This window comes from Chiroxiphia lanceolata, chromosome 1, assembly GCF_009829145.1.
Source record: "Chiroxiphia lanceolata isolate bChiLan1 chromosome 1, bChiLan1.pri, whole genome shotgun sequence".
Taxonomy (NCBI): domain Eukaryota; kingdom Metazoa; phylum Chordata; class Aves; order Passeriformes; family Pipridae; genus Chiroxiphia; species Chiroxiphia lanceolata.
In genome coordinates this window covers 7558925-7584369 of record NC_045637.1, presented here as the reverse complement: position 1 = coordinate 7584369, position 25445 = coordinate 7558925, and positions in this window count along the sequence as shown.

Below are 25445 nucleotides of genomic sequence, written 5' to 3'. Positions count from 1 at the left end.
TGGGAAAGAGACTGGTGAACAGGTGAGTTAAGTGAGTGGAACAAAGACTTAAAAACATCTTTGCCACTTTTTCCTTGTACTGATAGAACATCAAACCATAGTACTGACTAACTCAGTTGGAATGTGACTTTTTCCGTTGAAGGCAGAATGTGTTACACTACAAAAGGTAATGAATTGTCCAGCTTTTGCATGGAATAGGAAAAGCATAGGGAGTAAAAAATGCCAAAACTTCTTTGTCATGAATTGACAAGTATGATATTAAAGCTATTTATTCTCCAAATATGCCTCCAGAAGTAAGCTGTCATCCTGTCATCTGAAAGGACTGCAGAGGCCAAGAAGTAGGGACACCTGACCACTAGAAAAAGGGCTGAGATCACTGCACTCACTTTCAACCACAGGTCACAGGATAAAAGGTCTCACATCCCATAATTCATCAGGCTTATAAAGTCAGAAATATGGTACATCTGTGGTCCTATTTACTGAATATACTTGAGTGTTTAAGTACCAATAAATCAACTTTGAGGTAAAATCTGCAAGGGAAATATTTCAGATTTGTCCTTAATATTTCAGAGCTTGAAGAGGGTAATTGGCCCCTTACCTCTCACTTCTCAGAGGGCTGAGAGTTTGAAAGACATGTCTAAATCCCCTCCTTCTCATATGAACTGTACCACATTATTGTCTCTAAATAACCTGTATTTTGGACCAGGTATATCAAATGATTTTTGATAATTAAGTAGAAAGATTTTGACTTTGGACAATGGAGCAAATGAGGGTACCAGGGAGAGCAACAGCTTGTTAAATGACAGGTGTCGGAGAAATTCAAGCCAGATCAGAGTGGAGAGGGGGAAAGGTGTTGCCAAGTGAAACAGAAGTGGAAGGAGTAAATGGTGCTCAGCTCAGCTGGTACTTATCACTGAGGCACCTAAAGTAAAGCAGGTTTCTCCTCCTGGCTCTGAACTCACTGTGCACGCCCAGAGTTGCCCTGGTTAATCAGACAGGTTCCTAACACTTGCTTTCCACCTGGGCCATGACAGGGTAAAAAGAGTAAATAAAGCAGGTCCACAGTGTCTTGATGAGCCCATCTGGTCTGTTCAGAGTCACATGAATCAGCATACCAACCACTGTCTGGAAGCTGCAGATTATGTTTATGTTTTCAGAGATATCTGATGGCACTACCACCATCTTTATACAGCATATCACTTGGTAAATTCCTCTTAGGCAGCAGACTGCACTAGCTGGGTTAGAGGATTTCTGTCCCTATTGATGGCAGGGATGGTGTTTGAACAGAGAAGAGCAGCTTCTTTGAAACCATCATGGCCGAGAAAGACCTTGGAGCAGGGTCTCATTTTGTGGGTAAGAGCTTCTAACCACTTCTCTTGAAGGCAAAGCAGTGACACTGCCACTACTTTTCTTGCCTCTTTAAAAAGACAAGAGTGAATCATCATCACATGAGTTCTTTGAGAGAACGATTGTGGGGGCTTTCCCTAAAGAGAGGACTTTGGGCTCTGGCTTCCAAACAGCTATTTGAAACCCTCTGAAAGACCTTTGTTGAGACTTCTCATCTCTGGAAGATAGCCAAAGTTGAAAATGCCTAGCAGATTCAACAGACTGCACAGACAGAGACCAACCCGAGCTCTGAAATGATCGAGCTACTAAGAGCTCATGGCCATTAGGAGGGACCTACCTATGGCTATATACTCCCATTGCATCTTACATCCATGGGAGACCTTGCACCTCACTAATTCAGGAGAAAACTGTTCAGTTGTCCTTCTTAGAGCAGTTTTCTTTTAGCATAAGAGAGGGAACAAAGAGAGAGGAGGAGGAGGAGGAGGAGGAAGAAAAGTGTACCTCTGGCCCAGTTCAGTTTTTTCATGAAATCTCATTCTCTGAGTGCACAATCTTAACTTGCTTTCTCTGCCTAAACCTTTCTTTACATCACAAGAAGAGTCAAACCTCTGAGATCTGGATGCAACCCCAGGCATCAGGAAACTCCACTTGTAAGTACTTAAGTTGTACACTGAACTAATTCAGCAAGAGTCAAAAGGCTACTGTGCAAAAAGTCTCAATGCCCAATAACCACAGGTCAAGCCACAGTGAACAGATCTGAGCTCTGCTGCGCTTTCCTAATGACCCTATGGCTGAGTTAAATTTTCTTCTTCAGTGCTCGGAGATGGTGAGTAACACAGGGAAAGTGATATAACTTGGCATGGGGAAAACACTTTGGGAATGCCCCAAGAAATGGGTATTTTGTTGCATAAGTGAAAATTGTTCCCATCATCATTTTAAAAATAGGCCTTTGTGTAAATCTGCAAAAAACAAATTGGTGACTGACCTCACGAAAATAGATGTTATAAATAGATAATTTAACACTTTAGTAACTTATTTATAATTTTTTGTCATGTTATTAATAATGTTTCAACCACTGTTAATTCATCATCTTACCTTTTTTGTGCCATTAGGATTAAGTCAGACTGGAATTCCATTTTTAAAAAATATATTAAATGGTTGTTGCTGGTCTCAGGCAATTCCTAATGGAAAAGAAGTGATTGTCTGTGCCCTCACAAGTACCCAAGCTAATGGAATGATTGGAGAGCTGAATGGGAAAAAGAAGTAGTAAGTGAAAATGGAAGAGAGGATTTTGAAAACAACATATTATTTCAGCATTAGTCATAAATATGCATAATTTAGAGCTAATCAATAGCGGTAATTACAACCCCTTACTGATCTATCCATTATCAGATAGCAAGATTATATAAATATCCATATTATTGGAATGGATTACCATTATTATTCACAGCCATAATAGTTTCTATAGTGACATAGCAGTCAAAATCCTTTTCATCCATGTGTGGCATATTAAAATTTTAGTTTTGGTACAACGAGATCCATCCATCTTAGCATAATTCAGATCCTGCTGAATTTTTTGATTGCTTACTCCTTAAGAATTATTGCTGCTAAACTGCCATTTTCTCTCCTCTAGTCACAATCTACATTCAGAATAGCAGGACAAGCACTGGGAGGTACCAAGCATTTATAATTTGCCTTCAGTGAAAGTTACAGATGCTTGATACTTTTCAGGTCATGAACCACCGCCTGTTTCTTCAGCTCCTGAAACACTGATGCTGTCCATTGTAATTTGAGCTCACTTTTAAATCATGGACTTGATTGTCAATTGCTGGAGTTAATGGCTGTCTTGCCATTCATCCCACATGGGCAAGAGAGAGCTACATGCAAAGAATAACAGAGACTTATTTCTCATGATTGCATAGAATATTCTGTGAGGGAACTAAGCTGGGTTTATAGAACAGATTTTATGCCCAAGTCATAAAAGTAATATGCAAGTAGCATGGGGCTATGCTTCATGTCCAGCTCCTAGTGCCTCAGAGAAACTCTTGTGGTAAGATTTATTAGATTTTGCTCCAAGTTCAAGGCTTCAGGTAATCAATAAAGTATTTTTATCAATAAAAAAGAAGAAAACAATTCTGTAAATAATTGTCACAGCACCAAGCCTGAGAGAGTTCAAGAAGCATTTGGAGGATACTCTCAGGCACATGGTGTGACACTTGAGGATGATCCTGTGCAGGTCCAGGAGTTTAACTCAATGATCCTTGTGGATCATATTCTGTGATTCTGTGATTTAGTTTAATTTTTCAGTAAATCTGGCCATAAAAAATATCAAATTTGGCATTTATAATTGATACTTAAGTGATAAAGTTTTAGTAAGAACTGGCATACAAATCAGATTAAAATCTGAAAAGAGATAAATACATAAAGAAATTTTTCCAATGTTCACATATAGCAATGCGTTTCTGTACCTAGAGATTAAATGTGTTTTGGAGAGGGTCGCATGAATTTCATATATTCGCCTCTGGGATCTATAGTATTTCCGAGAAGTATTTTCTAGGCATAAATGCAGAGTTGCACTGACATTTCAGCAAGTGTAAGACCTGCTGCACCAATGTTTTCCAGCTAATCTATGTTTGCACAATAATTCTGAAATTTCCCAAACGGGCTAACCATCCAAAGAGTGGAGACTGTGAGTCCTCTTCTGACTGAAGGGGCACTGAAGGCATTGCAGTTGCATAGAATTGCACAAAATCTTCTAACTCCACTTAAACTGAAGTTGCAGGCAGAAAAAAGATGTAACTGAGAAAACATTGACATATGGCAGCCATAAACCACTGGTCTCTGCAAAGCAGAGATACAAAGCAGAAGAAAGCTAAATTAAATGTCTTGCAAGATGTTACAAATGAAAAATAGTTCCATTAAAAGTTGAACATTAAAGAAATCTCAGCACTGGGGTGACAATGACAGTGTACCACTGTCAAGACCACTACAAGTTCACAGCTCTCTATTTATTGTATTTTTGGAAGGATTTTGATCTTGAGAGATCTTCATCACTTATAAATGAACCAGTCATTAGTAGTCTTTTATGTATCTCCAGAGAGCTATCACAGCTCTCATTAACTGCTATATCTAAACAACTGAAATCTCCTGTTGCAGTGGCATGTGTTTTCAAGTTTGAATCCTTACCCATGTCCTATCTCACAGAAGCAGAAAAAATTAGGGTAAACCAAAAATCTTTCAGCACTGCCTCAGTTAGTATACAAGATATATTGAACTTAAGCATTCAGTTTCAAAGATGTCTTCAAGAAAATAAGGCAAAAGTAAAGGACTGCCAGAAAATTTTTCTTATGAACTGACAGAACAAGGATGTTTTCTACCAGTTGCTAGTGAGTTAATTTATATCAGTCATTTGCTAGCTAGGAATGTGATCATTTAGGTCAGAAAAGAAACCAGTAATAAGAAGGTTTTTATGCAAAATCAGGTTGGACAACTATGGAATGCTATCAAGAAAAGCAGCTCTGTTGCTTGTTCACTTTTTGCCATGGTTTTCCAGAGGAAAAAAGAGAAAAAAATCCAGAAATGAGTTGTCACCTAATTCTCAGCTTCCACACTGCCCTTTGTATGGTTCTTTGTCTTTGTAAAAACACTTCAGGTACTTAATAAATGAAATTATTTTGCTTCTCTCAGTCTTACAATTACCCTTTATTTTAGTTAGAAATTTAAAACATATCCATACTGAATTAGAGAGCAGGTCCAGCTTACTGAGTCCTGTCTGCAGTAGAGGCCAATAGCTGCTGTTTACAGAAAGGTGTAAAATCAGACTAGAGTGTTTTCCCTCATCCACCTTCCCAGTTTCCAGCAAAAATGCCATGGGTTGCTTTGTACTCATCTTTTCACCCAGTTTCTTCCCTTCCTGCTAACTTGAAGGATTTTATGAAGCACTAAAACTACACAATCACTGTCCTCTTTTATGGGCACAGACAACATTTCCCCCCAACCCCCCTCTTTTATTACATTTATAGCCTTTGCCTGCCAAGATACTTTTATGGCGGTGGGAATGATTCTCTCACTCTTGATAAAGTCTGGAGTATCCCTTGGTGCTCCATATAACTTGTCACAATACTCCTAACAACAGCTTGTCGTGTGCTCCTGAGCGACTGATGCTTGTACCAGCTCCCCTGATGGGCTCCCTGATATTGGTAAAGAATATTCTCCTTTACAGCCCCTCCCACACAGGGCTGTACACCAGTTCTTTTCAACTGCTGCTCTTGGGTTTCTTCACTTGTCTTAACTCCCAGGATTTTGCCTTTGGAGACAATGAAAATTTATACCTTTGCTTTGCACAGTAACTACACAAACAACTTAAAGAAAAGTATTTCATTTGCTGCCTCACATTTCTGTTGAGAGTATTTCGTGCGTTCTTGTGCCGGGTATATCCCCAGCACTTTTTTTTTTAATGTAACTGGAAACAAGGCATGTTTACCTCAAAATACCTTGTACAGAGCAGCCTGCATTGTTACAAACTCTTGGCTTTCCATTCAGCTTAGCCTTGTTGCTGGGTTCATCTGCATTTCCAGCTCACAGAAGATTACGAGCCTACCTTCTGTACTGAAATGTGTGACTTAAAGGCAATAAAAGACCAAGCAACAGTATAAAATTGGTTCTTAAGAGATCTAAACGGGAAAGAATTATTGAAGATACTGTTAGGGTCCCTTGCTGAATCATCAAACTATTTTGCAGTGGTAATTGAGACAGCATATAAATACTGCATAGATATCTCTTCAGGCCCTCTTCAAAGAGCAATTGTATTCCATTAAAGTGCTTTTCTTGTACAGGTTAATCTCTCAGAATAAAAGTGGAAAATACAGCAACAAAACAAGATGATATTTTCACTACTCAATAAACTTCTCTTCCCTTTTCTGTAAATAAATAATTCCCAGAGGCACCCTCTCCAGGGCTTCTGAAAACTCAAAAGGGCAAGGGAAGGAATTAAAAAATATCACAGCCTGCTCCTACACATTCACAGTGTTTATTAAAACAAACAAACAAAACAGCAAGTCAAAGTCTGCATTTACATGGTATGCAAGTTAAATCAGATTTGGACCCAGTCTGCCTGTAGAAGCACATGTCTTTTGCCCCCATGGATTGACATAAAGGTGAGAACAACCTCCCCATTGATATGAAGTAGGGAAGCTGGGTTTTTTTGAAAACAAGAATGGCAAATCAGGCTTGACGATCAAGACAAATCCTAAGTGTGAAGAAGGAGAAAAACATTATCACCTCTTGTAATTTCTTGTATATCCCTCACTTTCTTTTTTTCTTGTCCTGTAATTTTTTTTCAGCACCAGAACTATATCTACAGCAGCTGAACAGCACCTGATTTATTTTGGATACTAAGACAGTGTAACTACCAGTGACAAAAATACATTCTCATTGCAGCTGCACACATAGGAAAGTATTTCAACACTCAGAGTTGGATTGATTTCACATTATATGTTAAGAAATAAAAACTTCTCTCTGAAGGAAAGTGAAATCCTGCAGTATAATGGCTGGATTCCAGTACCAGGGTACTTGGATAAATTGATTTTATTTTTAATTTATCTAATTATACTATCTGTCATTCTGTTTTGACACCTTTGTCTTCCTCTTCTAAACTGGTGTATGATGGTATTGCATATTTTGCCAAACAATATGCATCCTGCTCAAAAATTTCTTCATAGGCCTTGCATTTCCTCTCAAAAAGGGTGTTCAAAGGAGTGCATAAAATGCTTTGGAATCTTTGAGGGATGAGATAAACTATATAAATCTTAGTTATTACTATTAAAAGAGCACTGAGTGAGTTGTCTAGAGGCAACTCCAATATGTGATTTGGATCTTTATTGATAAATCACAGAAACCTGCATTACTGATCTTCTTTACTGTATGTGAAACAACTGTTGGATGACACCTTGTATTTCACCAGTTGCCTTCCTGCAATTTCTCAAAGAAAGTAACACAATATATGGTCCACCTGCTGTGAGAACATCTGAAATACCACAGACAGTAAAAAGCCTTTGAGTAAAGTTCTTCCAGAGAATCTTTTGTTGATATGCTTTATAGCATATACATATACCTTACATATATACTCCCTTACATATATATTCCCTATAACATATACCTAACATATACCATACTCAGTTTTCAGACAGTATCTCTAGCTTTCCATGGAAAAGAGCTATGCTTGTATCACTATTCATTTTTATTAAGTGCATGAGAATTTGATGAGAATATTATTTTTGAATATTCTTTTTCCTTTTGTTTAGGCTTTGTTTAGTACTTTTTAAAATTTTTGTTTAGGTCTCCACAAAGGATCAAACAGCCCATTGTTAGCTCATAGCTATCAAGAAAAAATTTATCTCCTGCAAGATTCCTAACAAAGGACTTATCTTGTATTCTTCACCTATGTAAATAAATTGTCAGATGTTAGTGGAACTAATTACAAGAGTATTGCTTTCTGCTTTCATCAGGACTTCAAGGCCTGATTGAAGTATGGTCGATATACATCACTGTCTTCCAATAACATTTTTATTCCAGATGTTGATTTAAAAAGTAGTGTGCTCTTTGAAGAGTGTGAAAGAACTTTATAAGAATTCATTCCTGTTGTGACCTGGAAGAGGGCTACAGCCATCCTACAGGTAGGTCAGCTGGGTTGCAGCAAGGCTTGGTGGTTCATCTGATACATCTTCATCATCCACATTTTCCATAACCCACATAATTCTCATCATTAAATTCTGCTCGACTCCCTACAAGCACTCTGTGCCTTTGATTTATACTCAATTCCTTTAGACCCACAAAGCAGACAGTAATTGTACTGTATGTACACAGTGGAATGGGACCTTAAGGGATAGGTTTTTAGTAACTCTGATGACACCTTTCTAGTTAGTGCAGTGTAGCAGGATCCTATTTAAGATTGCTTTGTTTAATTATTTAAGAGCCATTATGATAACTGGATATACTCTAAGTGTAATTTATTAATTCATACACTTGAATTATCCAAGTCTCTACATCCACTGAACAGAATTACAGAGGAACTAGAATAAGATAATGGTATCAAAATGCTATGGAATATTCCCTCTGCTGAGAAGTAGAGAAGCTCTCTTATCTCTCATACCAAAGGGGTTCATAAGCTTTTTCAAACTATGCACTACAAGAATAATTTTATACTAGCAGCAGATGTTTATATAGACAGTATTAAGAAAATGTGTGCATTTTTTATACAAGTATATGTCTGCATATGTGTAAGTAAATACCTACACATATAATACATACATAGATAAGTCTTCAATGTAGTATTGAATTTGCTTCCCTCTTTTTGTGTAAGAAATGATACTGCATCTGTTTTCCCTCTCTCTTTGCTCTTTTGAAGATGCTTCTTTACGCTCTGATCCCTGTCTTTTTCTATTGCTGTGTTTTCTTGTTGTCTCTAAGCTGGGTTGCCTTGTAAATGTTTCCTTTCTCACTGCAAGTACTGCCCATTCCCCTGGATCCCTCTCCACCATTATCTTCTGTGCACAATGCCTGTCTGCCTCATGCCTGTCTGCACGGGACATTTTTTCCTCCAGAAAATGACAGCTCTGGGATCAGCACCTTGAGAGTGCTCTGATATAGTGTCTGCTCTTGCCATCAGCAGCTGGATTCTCTTCTTGCCATGTGGGCACTTTTGCACAGAGCTGTCATTTGCAAAAAGAATACAGGCACATGGAGCAGCAGATAAAGAAAATAACATCCAGAGTAAATCATGTGAGCAAACAGCCCCCTGAAAGCCATAGCAAGCACTCACACACCATCTCAGTGTCATAAATTAATTTGGAACTGTTTAGAAAGAAAAACTTTCAGCACTCAAGATTCTTACTTAGAGCAGTCTCTTCAACAGAATATTGCTTCAGTTACAGCATGTATCTTTCTTACAGCATGTATCTTTCTTAACCCAAGATGCTTCCCATAGTTCTGCTGTGCTCCAGACAACATGTCATAAACACCAGGAACGTGCAGCAGAGCCATTATCAGCCCTGGATTCTGGGCTGCAGCATCCCTGCTGTTCAAATATACTGGCACAGGACAGAAAACTGATAACAGTAATTCTACAGAGCTTTTGAGCCAGGAGAAGAGGGTTGCAGACAATTACTGCCTTGGAGGCTCAGATGTTCTAAAGTAAAAAGGGGGAAAACTCATAATTTACCTGTACTGACCACTTCTGCAATAAAAAAGTAATTTGCTCTAAATTAAGAGCTTGCCAAAACTGAAAAGTTAGACAGGCATGCCTGAGAAAGATTATTAGCAGATACAGAATGCTTTCCTGTGTAATCACAAATGCACAACATCCTTCTTACACTTAACCTTGATGTGCAACCATAGACCAGTATCAAGATTGTCCTTCCAGCGCACATCTGTAACTGGAAGCTTTTAATATCCTCCTTCCATCTTGCTCAAAGCCAAGATATCAGGAACATAGAAAGATTTAACCACTTATTAAACAGCGCTATTATGTCAAGCAATATGTTCTTTTCTGCAGGGCACTAGTGAATTGAATGTGCAAGAGAGACAAAGTGTCTAACAAAGAAAAAGCTGCTGCATGACAAGGATTGCCTCTGCTCTCACAAGGAACTCGACTAGCAAGGAAATCTGCTTGTGGAGTACAAATGCGAGCAAACCTATGGCAGTAAATGAGGCAATGGGAAACCACAGAAATAAAGATGTAGGAAGAGACTGGTGGACATGAAAGTTGGGTTTTTTGGGGGTAAATATTGCTTCAATAGTGCATAAAAACTTCATAGAATCATAGAATTATTGAATGGTTTGGGTTAGAAGGGACCTTAAAGATCATCTAATTCCAACCCCTCTGTCATAGGCCGGGATGCCACCCACTATATCAGATTGCTTAGAGCCCCATCCAAGCTGGCTTGTTGGATTCAGTTTGGGGTCTAATTGCTTGGATTACCTGTCTTAAGACGAACTTGACTCTCTCTTCCTCTTTTTTGACAATGTGGACTTGGAAAAACCAGGTTTAATTGTCATATTTCACACAACCATTGCCCAAACACGGCGCACACCGAGTACAGAACACAGGTGAAAATCAGACCCTGAGGCAGGAACTCATATCAGAGAATTATAGAATATCTTGAGTTGGAAGGGACCCACAAGGATCATTGATTCCAACTCCTGGGCCTGCACAGGACCACCCCAATAGTCTCACCATGTGCCTGCGAGTATTGTCCAAACGCTTCTTGAACTCTGTCAGGCTTGGTGCTGTGACCACTTCCCTTGGGAGCCTGTTCCATTGCTCAACAACCTTCTGGGGGAAAAACCTTTTCCTAATATCCAGCCTAAATCTTCCCTGACACAACTTCAGGACATTCCTGGGTCCTATCACTGGTCACCTGCCCCTCCACTGGTCCTCACAAGGAAGTTGTAGACTGAGGTCTCCCCTCAGCCTCCTCCAGGCTGAACAGACCAAGTGACTTCAGTCACTGCTTGTATGGCTTCCCCTTAAGGCCCTGCACTGTCTTTGTACACCTCCTTTGGACACTCTCTGATAGCTTTATGTCCTTAATCCATTTAAGAACACAAAATAAATATCATTATATAACAATAGGTATTTAACACCATGGTAAAGCTGCCACTGGGGACTGTTCCAGTGAAAGAAAATGCAACAAATAGTTCTCCCATGGCAGTATTAACACACCTTTATTGCACAGTATAGATGCATGCACACCTATTGACACAGAGAGGTCAGAATGACCCTGTATCCAGCTGAACTACCCCACAGTTTCAGCAAATTGACATCTGCACTCTCTGTGAGGCCAAAACACCGCAAACGGTTCAGGATTCCTACATTCCTATGTCAGTGATTCTCATCTGCCTCTGAAACTGCTGCTGATACTGAGATTCACACTACCTCACATTTGTTTCCTGTCTTTAAAGCTAAGTCTAAATCCATAATTACCAGTTGATGTCATGAGTCAAAGGGACAAAAGCCACCAGCAGTTTGGGGCTCTTCAGTTTCTGAAACCCAACCTGAGACATGCTGACCAACCTACATCTCTACTCACCTCTGCAATTCTCTGCTAAATAGAGGACAAGGAGGCTCGGTTATATTCACCTTTTTTTTTATTTTTCTGGACAGAATTCCACTTGGAAAAAGAAGATGCAGTCAAAAATGTATGGATGCATGACAGCCATGTATTTTAGACTTAAAATGGTTACCTAAAATCAGTAACTATTTAAAAAGAAAATGTTGCCTGTAACTTTTGCAGGGCCTAGAGTATCCAAGCAGTTACTTTCCCATGGTCATATAAGATCCTAAGAACAGTACTAAGGTGAGGAAAAAAAATCCCAAACCCCACAAAGCAACCTCAAAACTGAATACACTGTCATTTCAACAGAAAACTAAAATATTAACATAAAAATGTATTATTATAAAAATTAAGAAATAAGTCTCATTTTATTTCACCTTCAAAAAAAGGGAATTGTTGTACAGTCAGTAAAACAGACATTTAATTAGGCTTTGTAATTCACATATAATTGAATAAAATATAAGGAAAAAAAAGCATATCTACCTCAACTCATTATACACCATTGTTTGAATGTATACAGCTTGCCTCCATAGCTTTTCTTTTCACAGCAACTTTCTGTGAGTCATCTCTCCCAGGGCTGAGGCATTCAGTAGGCTTTGTGCAGACAGGTCAAGTGGATCTGTCTGTTCTTGGAAAGCCATAAACAACACAAAAACTGAATGCATATAATTAAGTTGAAGGATACAGGCTCATTATATCATTTCTGCAAAATGGTGAGAAGTTGCCAGCAATCAGATTGCTCAGGATGCTGCAAAAGGAATTGCTCTGGACCCAAATTTGACTTAAGGATCTTCCTAAAAAATCTTTCCATGGAAGAATAAGAATAAAAGTGTGTTGGGGTTTTCAGTCAGAGTCTCAATTACTGCAGTTGTAGCAGAATAATCATATAAAAAAGTCAGAAAAAAAATCCTGCACATGCAGATATGGATGTGGCTACATCTTATTGTATACAAAAAAAGGAGTGGGCTTGTGTACATTTAACATTCAAAATACAAAAGAAACAAGATGATTTATTTCAGCCAAAAAACAGTTGTAAAATTTAAAGGCATCAGGAATGAATGAGAGAGGAAGCCACCGGGAGGCACTATTGCCACTTAGCAAGTGCACGATCAAAGCCTCTCCTGCTGCAGCAGGTCTTTGACCATCAGCAAAACAACCTTGTGTGCAGGTCAACTTATGAGCAAGATACAGAAAATACAGGTATTTAGAGGCTGGTGCGTTTTTACCTACTTTGAATAGTGCTGAAAAGTGTTTGCAGTAAGAGTGATGTGCGAGTTTTCCTAGTTACCAGAGACTAAAGTGGTTGTGGTTTGATTTTTTTGTTTTGCTTTGTTTTATTATAAGGCATCATCTAACTCTATCCTGAGCAATCGTGGTGTAATAAACAAGAGGGCTATAACGAACAAACCAAAATTTTAATGGATTATGAAAGACCTTCTTCGTAAATTAAAAATTAAGGAATGTCTACATAATGAATACTGATATTTTGAAACTGCAAATTGTTATGAAAAAGAGAAAACTGAAAGTGATGATAATATTAATTTCATTGCAGTTAAAAAAACCCTTAATATTTTGTTTTATTAATCATCTACTCTATCAACCCTTTTGATTATAATCTCACAAGAAAAAAACAAAGCTATGTGCAGCAGAGATGAAAAATGAGAAACCACAGAAGCCTGAGGTATCCTGTTCTTATACTGCCTCCATCAGAATAAAAGTCCACAAAATGCAACTTCTTTTTTCTTCCAGGTGCAACTAAGTAAAACCTTATTTTTCATGTAATTAATAATTCTTTGGCAATTTAAAGAATATGGTATGTCTTTTTCAATTCTGCATTCCAGGATTCTGAAGGAACTTCATAAAAACCTTTGACTTTCACTTATATGTATCACAGTCAGTGAAGGGTTTACTTAGTATTCTGGTCTTATGCATTTACCATATTTTTAAAAGTTGCCATAATCTGGAAAAATAAAACATTATTTAGGACTTTTCTTATTTTATAAAGAAAATAGCATAGGGAAAATGCCTTTTAAAATGCTTTATGATCTCTCTTGATCCATATGGACAAGAGTTTAATTCCTGAAGCTGATTCAGCTGATTCATTTTCCTTTTCTGCTGTTACACATAATATTTCATATGCAAGATATTTGCCCTTTTTCACCTGAAGATAGAAACACACACACCTTTAATTATTGACAAATGTGATATCATCTCCCTTGACTGCCCAACACTTAACCTGAAAGATCTGCTTATATCATAAAGTATAGAAATACTCACACGCAAAAACCCAAAGTGAACAATTTTAAGGCACATTATACCTTGAATTATTGATTTCACCACACACAATACATTGACACAAACACAATAGAGATCTCCCTTGAAACTCCTCCTTAGTGTAGAGGTTTAATGTTAAAGTGAGTCTAGCAGGTTAATCCACGGGAATATCAGATGTCGACTGGCTTAAGTTTGCTTCTACTCAAAGCTACGGAAAAGCAAATCAACTCCAGGCTTGATAGCTGTGCTCCTGTGAGAGTGTGTCATCTGAGATGATGGTTATGAGCAGTAAACAGGGTCAATGACACAAAATAGTTTTGGTTTCACACCTGGCTTGCCCTCTGCTGTGCACCAACATTGCAGAGTTAGCCCAGGTCAGATCACGAAGGACACCAGAAGAAGGTGGTTTGCTGTGTGGGGTGCAGGCTGAAATCTAATTGCTACTCTGTCATAGCTTATCTCTGGACAATTTTCTGTGCTTTGGATCTTCATCTCCAAAAGATTAATTCTCTAATTATCACAGTATTGTACAGATAATTCAATTTATGACTGCCATGGACTTCAATACTGTTGTAATGAGGTTCATATAAAACACTTTACAGAGGTCCTTAGAGCTATCCTCTACAAAAATGCAGCAAGCTGGACAAGCAGAGATTACATGCCTCAGGCAAAAGACACCCAGAAGCTTCAGGAAGTATTTATTTACTTCTTACTGCTGGACAAAGGAAACAAACAGCAAACATTTAGTTCTCCTCTCTTCCTAGAGAGAGAGGAAAAAATGAAAAGTACAAAAATTTATTCACTGAAAGAGTGGTCAGGCATGGGAACAGGCTTCCAAGGAAATGGTGGAATAATCATCCCAGGAGGTCTTAAAAAAAAACATGTAGACGTGGCACCTGGGGACATGGTTTAGTAGTGGACCTGACAGTGCTGGGTTAATGGTTGGACTCAATGATCTCAGGGGTCTTTTCCAACCTTCATAATTCTCTGATTCTATTATAAAAAGAACTTGTGAAATTATAAAGTCAAGTTATTCAGACCCACTTGTCTTTATGGGAGATTTCAACTTCCCAGACATAACCAGGAATATCACACTGCTGTGAAAAACAGGTCTTGAAAATTCTTCAAGTTTGTAGGAGATAACTTCTTGTCACAGGTACTCAGTGAGCCAACTAGGAAAGATGCCTCCTAGACTTACTGTTTGTGAATAGAGGAGGATTCGTGGGGGATGTGATGGGAGGTAGTTGTCTTGGCCACAGAGATCATAACATGGTTGTGTTTAAAATTTTCAGTGCAATGAGGAAAAAAAGACAGCAAGCAGAGTTCCTACTCTGGACTACAGGAGAGCAAACTTTAAGCTATTTAGGGAGCTATTTAGCAGACTACGCTGGGAATCTGCTTTTGAGGCTTAGGAGTCCTCAAGTGCTAATCAGTTTTGTTATTCCAATGTACAAAAACGGTGTGAGGGAAGATCCAGGCAACTACAGACCTGTTTGTCTAACCTTAGTTCCTAGAAAAATTGTGGAGATTATACTGGGTTCTGCTGAAAGGCATTTAACAGATAACTCAGTCCTCAGGTACTGTCAATGTGGGTTCACAGAAGGAAAGTTGTGTTTAACTCATTTGATACTCTTCTATTTTAGAGTCACCCTTCAAGTGGGTGAGGTGAAGGTGGTGGATGCAGTTTTTCTGGGTGTTAGTTCCTCACAGCATCTTCTGGACAAGTGGTCCAACTGTGGGATGTGTGGGTACATGGCGCACTGGGTGAAGAACTGGCTGAAGGGTAGAGTTCAAAGGGTTGTAGTGAATCTGGTTGGTGATCAGTCACCAGCTGTGTTCCTCTGGGTTCAATCCTAGGGTCAATCCTGCTCAATATATTTATCAACAATCTGGATGCAGGAGTTGGGTGCACCATTAGACAGTTTGTTTATGGTACTGTCATGGTTTGAGACAAAATGGGAAGTGTGGGTTTTTTGAGAGACAGCAGGCCTTTTCAGAGGGATCTAGACAGATTGGGGAATTGGGCTATGATTAATGGGATGAAATTTAAAAAAGCTCAAATGATGGATTCTGCACCGAGGACAGAGTAATGCCTGGCACAAGTCTAAACTGTGAAAGGAGGGGCTAGAGATCTGTCCTGCAGATGGGGAATTGGGGGTGCTCGTTGGGCAGCAGCTCACCAAGAGCTCTGGCAGCCCCGAGAAAGAACACCATCCTGGGGTGCATCAAACACAGCACCATCATCCAGGAAAAAGAGGTGATTATCCCACTGTGTTCACTGTTGGTGTGGCCTCACCTGGATCCCTCTGTGCAGTGCTGGGACCCACAAGCTAAGAGGGATGTGAAGGCCCTTGAACGCATCCCAAGGAGGGAAACAAAGCTGGTGGCAGGGCTGGAAGGCATGTGTTGTGAGGAACAGCTGAGGGATCTGGGTTTGCCTAATTTGAGAAAGGGTGGCTGAGTGGTGACCTCGTTGCCCTCTACAGCTTCCTGAGGAAGGGAAGGGGAGAAAGAGGTGCTGAGCTCTTCTCCCTGGAAACCAGTGATAGGACATGTGGGAATGGTTCAAAATTATGCCTGGGAGGTTTAGACCGGACATTAGGAAGCATTTCTTTACCAAAAGGATGGTCAAACACTGAAACAGGCTTCCTAGTTGATGCCCCAAGCCTGTCAGCCTTTAAGAGGTATTTGGAAAATGGCTTTAACAACACACTTTAACTCCTGGTCAGCCCTGAATTGGTCAGGCAGTTGGATTGGATGGTTGTTGTAGGTCCCTCCCAGTTGAAATATTCTATTCAGTTTAGTTCTATTCCTGTGACTCACAGACAGTGATTACAAAGCAGCTCTGGCCCCACACTGCTGACTGTGCTTAGAGTCCCCAAGTCCACTTAGGGAATCTGTGTGTGTTTTTTCATCACTGTGTTAATGAGAGTTAACAATATTACAGACAAAGTTCATTTTAAAAGTTGCCATTTCCAGCCTTGATGTCAGAAGTCACCTGTACGTAGGAAATAGTTTCACTGGTTTTATTAAGCAACTTAGTTGTTCATTTAGCCTCAGCCTTCTGGGGTTACAGGCAACCAGAACAGGTTTCTTGAACCACTTGCACCCAGTACCTCATCAGAGAGCATTTAGTAGATTATATTTCCAGTGTTGTTACTACAAATTAAGACATGCAGGACAGACAGTTCCAGAAAATCTGAAATTCGACCAAATGAAACTCACTACCTTAATCATTTGGAAGATTAATTTGTACAGGACTGAAGTTTCTTTGTTCTGTGTTCTTTCTCTTTTTCCCTAAAGGGTAGTATTGTTTCTACAAGTTGGTAGGAGTGGAAACCTATAAATGAATCTTGGTGGGTTGCGAACTGCAATCCTCTTGCGGCTGAACAGAACAGTCATCCTAATTAAAAACTTAGTAACATTCTGTACAATGTCATGACCTGGCAGAATTTTTCATCTATAATTAATTATACTCCTCATTTTTTATAGGCTTTTCTTTTTTTTCTTTTTTTTTTTTCAGAAAAAGGAATGACAGTATTTGCCCCGATCTATTTAACTGCCAGTGAGTGAAATTTTGGGTTTGATTCACAACAATGAAAACTAAATCAAATGCATAAGTCTTGAAAATTACCTTAAAACTAACTCAAGCTTTGTTTGCTTTTACCAAGGTAGAGAAATAGATTTTTTTTTTAATATAAAAATAAATTAAGAAAATATGCACTTACTTACCTTTATTATCTGGAAATTGCTGTCCATTTTTTCCACTTTGATAATGTAGGAGCTGTAGAGCGAAAAGATAGGTTTGGAAGGCATTTGTTTTAAAATTTACTCTTTGGAGAGTTACTGGATTTATACACTTTTTTATGGAAAAGGGTAAAACAAAAACAAAAAGCTATAATATATAAATAGACCGTGCACCTAGTTATGTACTATAAATCATGCAGATGAGTATTTGTAACTGAGGAAGGAAGATACAATATAGCTGTTTCTAAGCCCTAAGGTGATGATATTCTGTTGTTCTGGAGACACTAGAAATGTACATAGACGTTGAGCTTGCTTCTCAAAGGGAACTGATAAATGAGAGAAGGCATCCCAAGGGGTTCCCTTAGTTTAACTACAAAACCAAAAGTACTCTTCAATACATTTCTTTTTCCTCACGTCTTTCCTCAAATAAAATGAATTATGCACACAGATTGTTTCTCGTCAGTTTGGATGCTGTGGAATTTCTGTTGTAACAAACAGGGCTCTGAGGACTTCTCTGTAAATGCTTTTCCTGTTTACTTATGTGGGTTTTATCAATACACATGCTTATCTCAACCCCAACATCTTATCTCCCCCTCAAAAAAACCCGAAACCCAAACATTATTAAGTTGGAGATGCTGAGATATATTATAAGTTGCTGCGTCTCTGCATCTTTCCATCTGCAGAGCAAATGGAATAGGAAAGTTTACATTCCTGTAGGATTGATTGTGAGGTTTTTTTACACCCCTTATATACTTTGAAAATGGATTCTCTGGCTGTTCAAGTTAATTTTATAACTAAATTAGCTGTAGGATTTAGGAATAGTCATGCACAATTAAAATGAAAAGTGCATACAAAAAAACAACCTGAGGATGGTTTTGTGGTAACTCCATTCTGTACACGGATATGGCAATTTTTTTTTCAAACAGACATAATTCTGCCTTTTTCCCCTGATAGCCCAAAGAATGAGCTGTGTCAGGATCCAGAAAATATGTAGAGCAATGGCTGACACTCAGACACCCAGTCTGGAAGATGTTTTCTGACAGCAGTTGGGACATATATTCAAAAGAACATATGATACTAAAATACACTTGCAGCTTTTTTCTTTACAAAAACCAAGCTGCAGCAGTATCTGGCATCATATTATCCCAGTAGCTGCAGTATTTACCCAGAAACTGTTGAGAACTAACTTGTATGCTTTGAGAAGATTTTCCTCTGTAGTCAGCAATTCGCTCTTTCACGTCCATTCTCTTCTTGCCATATGAAGCTTTCCTCCTTTTTAACATAGGCAAATGCTTTGAATGTATCTACATGTTTTGCATTCAATAGAGAATGGATTTAAACAAGAAATAATCTTGAGGGTAAGTCAAGACTCCAGGACTCCACGCTCCTAAGTCAAGCCATTAGACACCAGTGGCAAAGCATTTCTGATTAAGAGTTAAACTCAGTAGGCTATTTTGCACAAAGAGGGCATCACAATGCTTTTAGCACAAGATTTTTTTCCATTTTTCAGGTTAGTCATCTTCCCTCATAAGTGGTTTTGACTCTGGACTCTGGGGAGTCCATGTAGCATCTCCTTCGCAGAACTGACTGTGGAGACTAAATTGCAGAGAGCGCATAAAAAATGGACTTCTCCCATGCTCAGAGTTTTCCACTGGAAACTGCTGAGGTTCTAGCAGTGCCCTAGTGAATCTGAGGGTCTTTGGATTGTCTACCCAGGGGAACTTGTTCTCCCCACAGCATTGCAGGAAAGCATATGGTAGGCTTTGGCTTCCATTTCTTGGGACTAAACACTTAAAAAACAACCATTGTGAAAAATCACTGCAGTCCTTTATTCATCTGTCTTCAGTGCTGGTGTGAGACAATTTTACTCCAAGTTGTTTGTACTGAAGGAGTCCTACTTAACTGAAGTACTGCCATAGAAAATACCTGAGCAGATAAGCTCTTCTTGGAGTTCTTCTTGGAGGATATCTTTGCTCACTGAAGCAGATGATAGCACTCCACAGACTTACACAATCCTGAAAAAGCAGGAAGATGCAGAAGGTTCATTTCAGCTAAGGGTTCTGTGGCCCTCTGTTCCCATTATAAATGTGCTCATTAAAGTCCATCATAAGAGGTCTCTAGGTATGTTCGAAGTTAAACACCTGCACAACCTTTGGCTCAATGAAGTCATAGCTATTACCAGTTATATTGGTACTCATTTTCATCTGCTCTCATCCTAGTTTGTATTAAAGAGGTTACTTAAGCACTATAAAGTTATTAAATATTGTTAAGACATGAAAAGCTTGGTGAGGAGCTTCAATTCCTACTGAAAAAAAATATAGTTAAGCCACAGAGGAGCACGTATTTACATTTTTACAATGTATTTATAATCGCTATCCTTACAAAGTAAATTTAGTCTGTGAAAACAAATCAGCTTATGATAGATATCTTTGGGGTTAACATCAAGGAAACAGCATGTTGCCATTGGATACAACTCAATCATTTACAAAGAATAAATTTGGTCTGAAGTCAATATATTTGAATCCTTAACCAGGATGAGAAATACCAGTCATTCCAAGCATTTTTGTCTGTAAAAGTAGATGGTATCTTTCAGGAACTTTCCACAAGTTAGAAAGAAATCCTCCATGGATGGGGAAGGTATAATTCAGTTGCCTAAGCACAAGCATCTAGTGCTACTAAGTTCTAAGGTATATATACATATATCTTAGGGAGTATATACATATGAAATAAACAGGAAGAGATGTTATAGCACAAGATCTGTAGGTAGCCCACATCCATCTGCAGCAGTAGCTGGAGGCCAAGTGTGCTATTCCAGGTTTGTCACGTCACATTAGACATGTTTGGTACCCGCCTCCCTCCCAGGTGAATACTGTATCACCTTTATAATGAACGAGAGCTCAATCCTGAATCACTGCCCACCATTACTGACAGACAATAATTTAAAAATTTAAACAAAGAAGCCAGAACCTCAGTTATTATTTTCAGCAACTCTAACTCACTCTCTATTCTCCCTCCTTCACCTTAAAGCTGTGTTAAGATCTTAGCAAGAGGTAATTGTTTTTCATATGCGAAATTTAAGCTATACATTTTTGTTGCTCAGACACAGTTCATGCAAAGTCAAGTTTAGAAATCAGTGTTTTGATTTAAGTCAACATCCACTGGCGGGTTCAGAATGACAGCAGAAAAAATTCCCTGAGAATTTCTAAAAAAAGTGTCACGCAGTTCTGGTGACCCCATTTAAAACTACATCCTGCAGGCAACAGAAAACAAAAGTTGTGTCACCCCACTGAATATTGAAATAATGTAATAAAAGTACTACTACTAAAAAAAAAACCAAAGGAAAAAGAAAAAACAAGAAAACACAAACAAACAAACAAAAAAAAGCAAAAAACCAAACCCCACTGTCTTAACAGAGTTCAACAGCTGATTTATTGCATGTTGCTTTCAGACCCATAATAGGAAATAATGAAACTCAAACCAAACTGTCCTACATTATGTTAATAAAAAACACGTCTTCTTTGCAGAAAGAAACCAAAACACAGCCCCTAAACCCACCAGATAACTCAGACCAAATGTAGCCCAAACAAGGTTTTGGACCCTTATTCCACTCTATCACTCTCTTGCTAGTGCCATGGTCTCTTTAACTATAAGATGCGGTTTTATCAAACACTACCAGCTCTTTATCCCCTTTTACTCAGTGTATTAATAAAGTTTAGTCAGCAAAATAACAATTTGCAGTAGAACTACATTTCCCAGAGTGTTTTGCAAAGCAGTTATTTTTCAATATCTCTCAAGATCCATATAAGAGGGAAAACTTTCTCCCTGAACATTTGTCAGAGAATGGACTTCAAGACCCAATTGAATCAGCCACTACAGCTGGTATTGTAGCGTTGTTCTCAGTTCAGGATTTGCAGGTGTTTGTAAACAAAGACAAAAGATTAGGTTTTTAAAGGGACCTTATCTTGTCTCAACTTACTCTACTGTTGTATCTGTATAATGTTTTATAGTATAACTAATTTCTTCATAACAAAATTTAAAAAATGAAAACAAAATTCTTAAGAATTTTCTTAGCCCAGGAAGTGTTAAATGACATGTGGCACAGGAAACATCTAGGGCCATATAGTGAGTTTCGATTTAAGGAGCCTTAAAAATGTTTAAAACTCACAAAGGATTTGTTAATATGAGATAATATGGTCTTTCATACTTTTAATGCATGTTAACCTCTATTTGTTTCAAAATTTCTAATATTGGAGCCAATCCCCTTTTTGGTGGGTTGGTTCTAAGACTGGAGGATCAGAAATGGATTCAGAATTTCAGGGCTGCTTTTTTCTCAACTTGGATAAAGAAACATGTTACAAATAGCACGAGCTGTGTGTGAGGTTTCAGGGTTTTGTGGTTTTTAAAGGTGGATGTTGATGGCTCTTTTTTAAATCAGGTTGGAAATTATTCTAGTAAAGACTCTCATTGTGTCAGCAGATCTGGATAAAAGCTATCAGTACAAAATGATGCGTGGGTTTCTTTTCTTATATAAAAAAACTCAAAACAAACCAAACAAAACCTCGAAAGAAAATGGAAGAGCTCAATGTAAATAAGGAAAAGCATTCATGCTGCTGCCACGAATGAGTGGTTTAGGTTGCTTAAGGAATCACCAGCAAAAGCAGGTTTAATATAAATTTGCTACAGCACAACCAAGTTGGATGGTAAGGTTCACTCTACTACTTACTACATAGATAAAGCACACAAAGGAAAAATGATTAAAAAGTAACCTACAATGATTTTTGCTGAGACCAGGAACACAAAAGGGTAAGTAGGGAAAAAAGTAAGGGATGCAAAGGGATAACAGAGACACTCCCGTTGATTCACAAAGTTCAGAGTGGACCCCCTTGCCAAACTTAGCCTCAGACTGGATCAGTGGTTTAGGTCTAAAGGATTTAGCAGACTTTAATCATAATACTACACAGAAAATATTTCCCATATATAATGAGGGGTAATATGGGGAGGGGGGTAAAATTAGGCTTTTATCATTTGTTTAACATAAGAAAGGGCTACCAGGCACTTCTATAGAGACTTAGATTTGAAAAACATCACATAGCTATTCACATCCTATAGGCAGGGTGACTATTAACAAATAAGATGCAGGATGCTTAAGATCAACCTCTATAACCTGAACAAGAGGGATAAACTTTATATATGTTGTCTTAAGGCTTCAGGGAAAAAGCTCAAGTCCTACAGTGAGCTCTCTCCTGGTGCACTTGCATCCCATAATGCTTTACATCAAAGGAGATGTCTAAAGGTATAAGAAAAGGCCATTACTGGGGGCATTGTATCCAATTTTTGGCAAGACAGTTCAGTAGATATAAGTGTTCCCTGGATTCTTTCCTTAGGCAAACTGTTGGATTAGATGACCTTGTGGGGTCTGTTCCATTCTCCTTTTCTTTGGTTATGTATCATGCAGCTCACTGTAAGACTGTGCTGTCCAGAAAAGAAAATCATGTTGATATTTTCCCTGCATGTAGAGGACAGCAGCATCTGCCAAAGCAATCTTTTATCAAGCTGCAGTTGACCACTGGTCTGTTGTGTTAAGGAAATTTGAATATTTGTATTTTCTTCCATATGAAAAAACCAGCAAGACTTTAACGCTGCTGTAGCTAAGTACCATAAATCTTGAAATGAAAGCAAATGTTTCTTTCACACATTCCCACTTTTATACTTTAATTTGTCCCAGCCTACCTGAAGTGTTTTTACTCAAATTAGATCTGTTTCTAGTAAAAAATTATAGCTGTTCTATTTATGTGCTATAAAAAAGAAACAGAAATGTATATGGTTATACTTAGGATTGGATATTTTTAGGATTGCTTCCTAATCTTGCTATGGAAATCTAATGCAATATAGAATAGGAGATCATGTTATTATCCTTATAGCTATAATATAGGCAATCGGGAATTAAAAAAACCCAACACAATAATGGATATTAAAAATCTAATTATTTGTGTCATTTAGAACATTGTATTTGTTTTATAATACAACCAAGAATATGGCACATTTGTGTAACACATTCTGTTTATTGAAAAACAAATCCGAAATGAGATCATTTTAACTGCATATTGTATCATGGGAACAAAAGATCTGTGGCAAAATACCAACAAGAAAAAATCACGGTAATGAATGAAAAAATCAGTAGCTGAGAAACTTGCAGTGCAGGATCCATTTGTTCTTTAGGATTGTTATGCTAATTTTTGGGACTTGCTGCAGCAGCAAAGTTGAGATTTTAGGATGAAGGCATCAATTACTAACTACTAATGCTATAAAGATATCATTAGCTTCTCAAGGTAATTTAAAACACCCATTCATATCCTACTTTTCAAGCACTGCACTTTTACTTGAACTCTATAAGACGTAAAACTCTTCAAAAGTCAATAAAACTTAACAGTTTCCTTAACAAAACAAAAGTGGTTTCCTTGGGAAGTATTATGTTCTAATCCTCCACTACTTTAAAAAAAGATAATAAACTATCTAGAGGCCTTTGAATAAGTCCCAGAATTGAGATATTAGACTATTGATGTATTATTTTTAAGGAAGTATGTGCTTGGATACATTTTAAGCCTTACTAAGCACTTCTTACCTGAACTTCCATTTGTGGCTTTCACTGCCAAAGTAAGGTACTGCATGAATAAAATTCAAACTATTGATTTTTAGTAACTTATTTTTGACAAAAATATATCTTTCAATTTAAGTCACAGAACTATATTAAGTCAGTATCCCAAGTTATTAAGCAAAATAATTGGGTGAAGGAGGGACATTATATTTAATGAAAATCTTCTAACAGTAAAGAAATATTTTTGCCATAACATTTCACATTATACACTGATCTAAAATGAAACAGTCCTGCTATAATGAGACAATCCTGTTTCTTACTTTCCCTCATTTTGCTAAAACTTAATACATGGAACAAAGTGCTGTAATACTTGTGAATGTATGGCCAGGAGTATTGGTCCCCAGTTGAGTTCTAAATTAAAAATCTGAAATCAGATCAGTATCACCGACTGAATTCTCAGGCATACGTTATAGAAACAGGTGTTTTTTTGATTTAGTTTTGGGGTTTTTTTCCCAGTGACTCATTTTTCTCTTCTCACAGCCACATTTCCTTTAACATCCCCCAAAGCAACAGTTCTCCCAACTCTTCTTACAGTGCTCTATTCTGCTGATCCCACATTTAGATTCTCATAAATCTGAGACGACCTCCAGAATTGCTCTTTAAGCCTCAAAAACCAACCTCCTAATATAAGATGTCCATAACGTATTCCACTTTCCCTTAGGATTTATTAGTGCTCCATATTTAATATTTTCGTAGATTTTTTTTCTTGTTACACATACTCTTTGCAATTATAACCTGTCCTTCCGTGTTTGTTAGTTTGCTTGCTTTTTTAACAGGGCAGGCAAAAACTGATTTTCATCTCTTAAGGTGAAATTTTGAAATTATCTAACTTCTTTAAACACTCTTAACACAGTGGAGGATGCTGCAAGACAACTGACAAGACACCACCTTATAACTGCAAAACTAACGTGAGGGGTTGTGACAACTGTTGTGATAACTCTTTCTCCCCTTATCTCCACATAATGCTCCCTGATGCTGTGAGCACTCAGCATATAAACAATGCATGACAGTGAAGCAATTAATGGGAGCATGAATCCTGAGCAACAATTTTAATTGATACTTCCATCCAGACTAGTTTATCAGAATAAAGAAATAAATACATGGTTATATATTTCATATAATTTTTATAAAATATATAATTATTATGATTAACTCCAGATTACTGTTCTAATGCAATGCCACATTGTAGAGCAGGTACTTTAAATATCAACTCACGTGTGATATAAAAGAAAACCTAAAAATAATATAAGGTGTTACTGACATGAAATTACCTCAATTTCTCATCGTGTTCATCAGGCACAATGATGAAC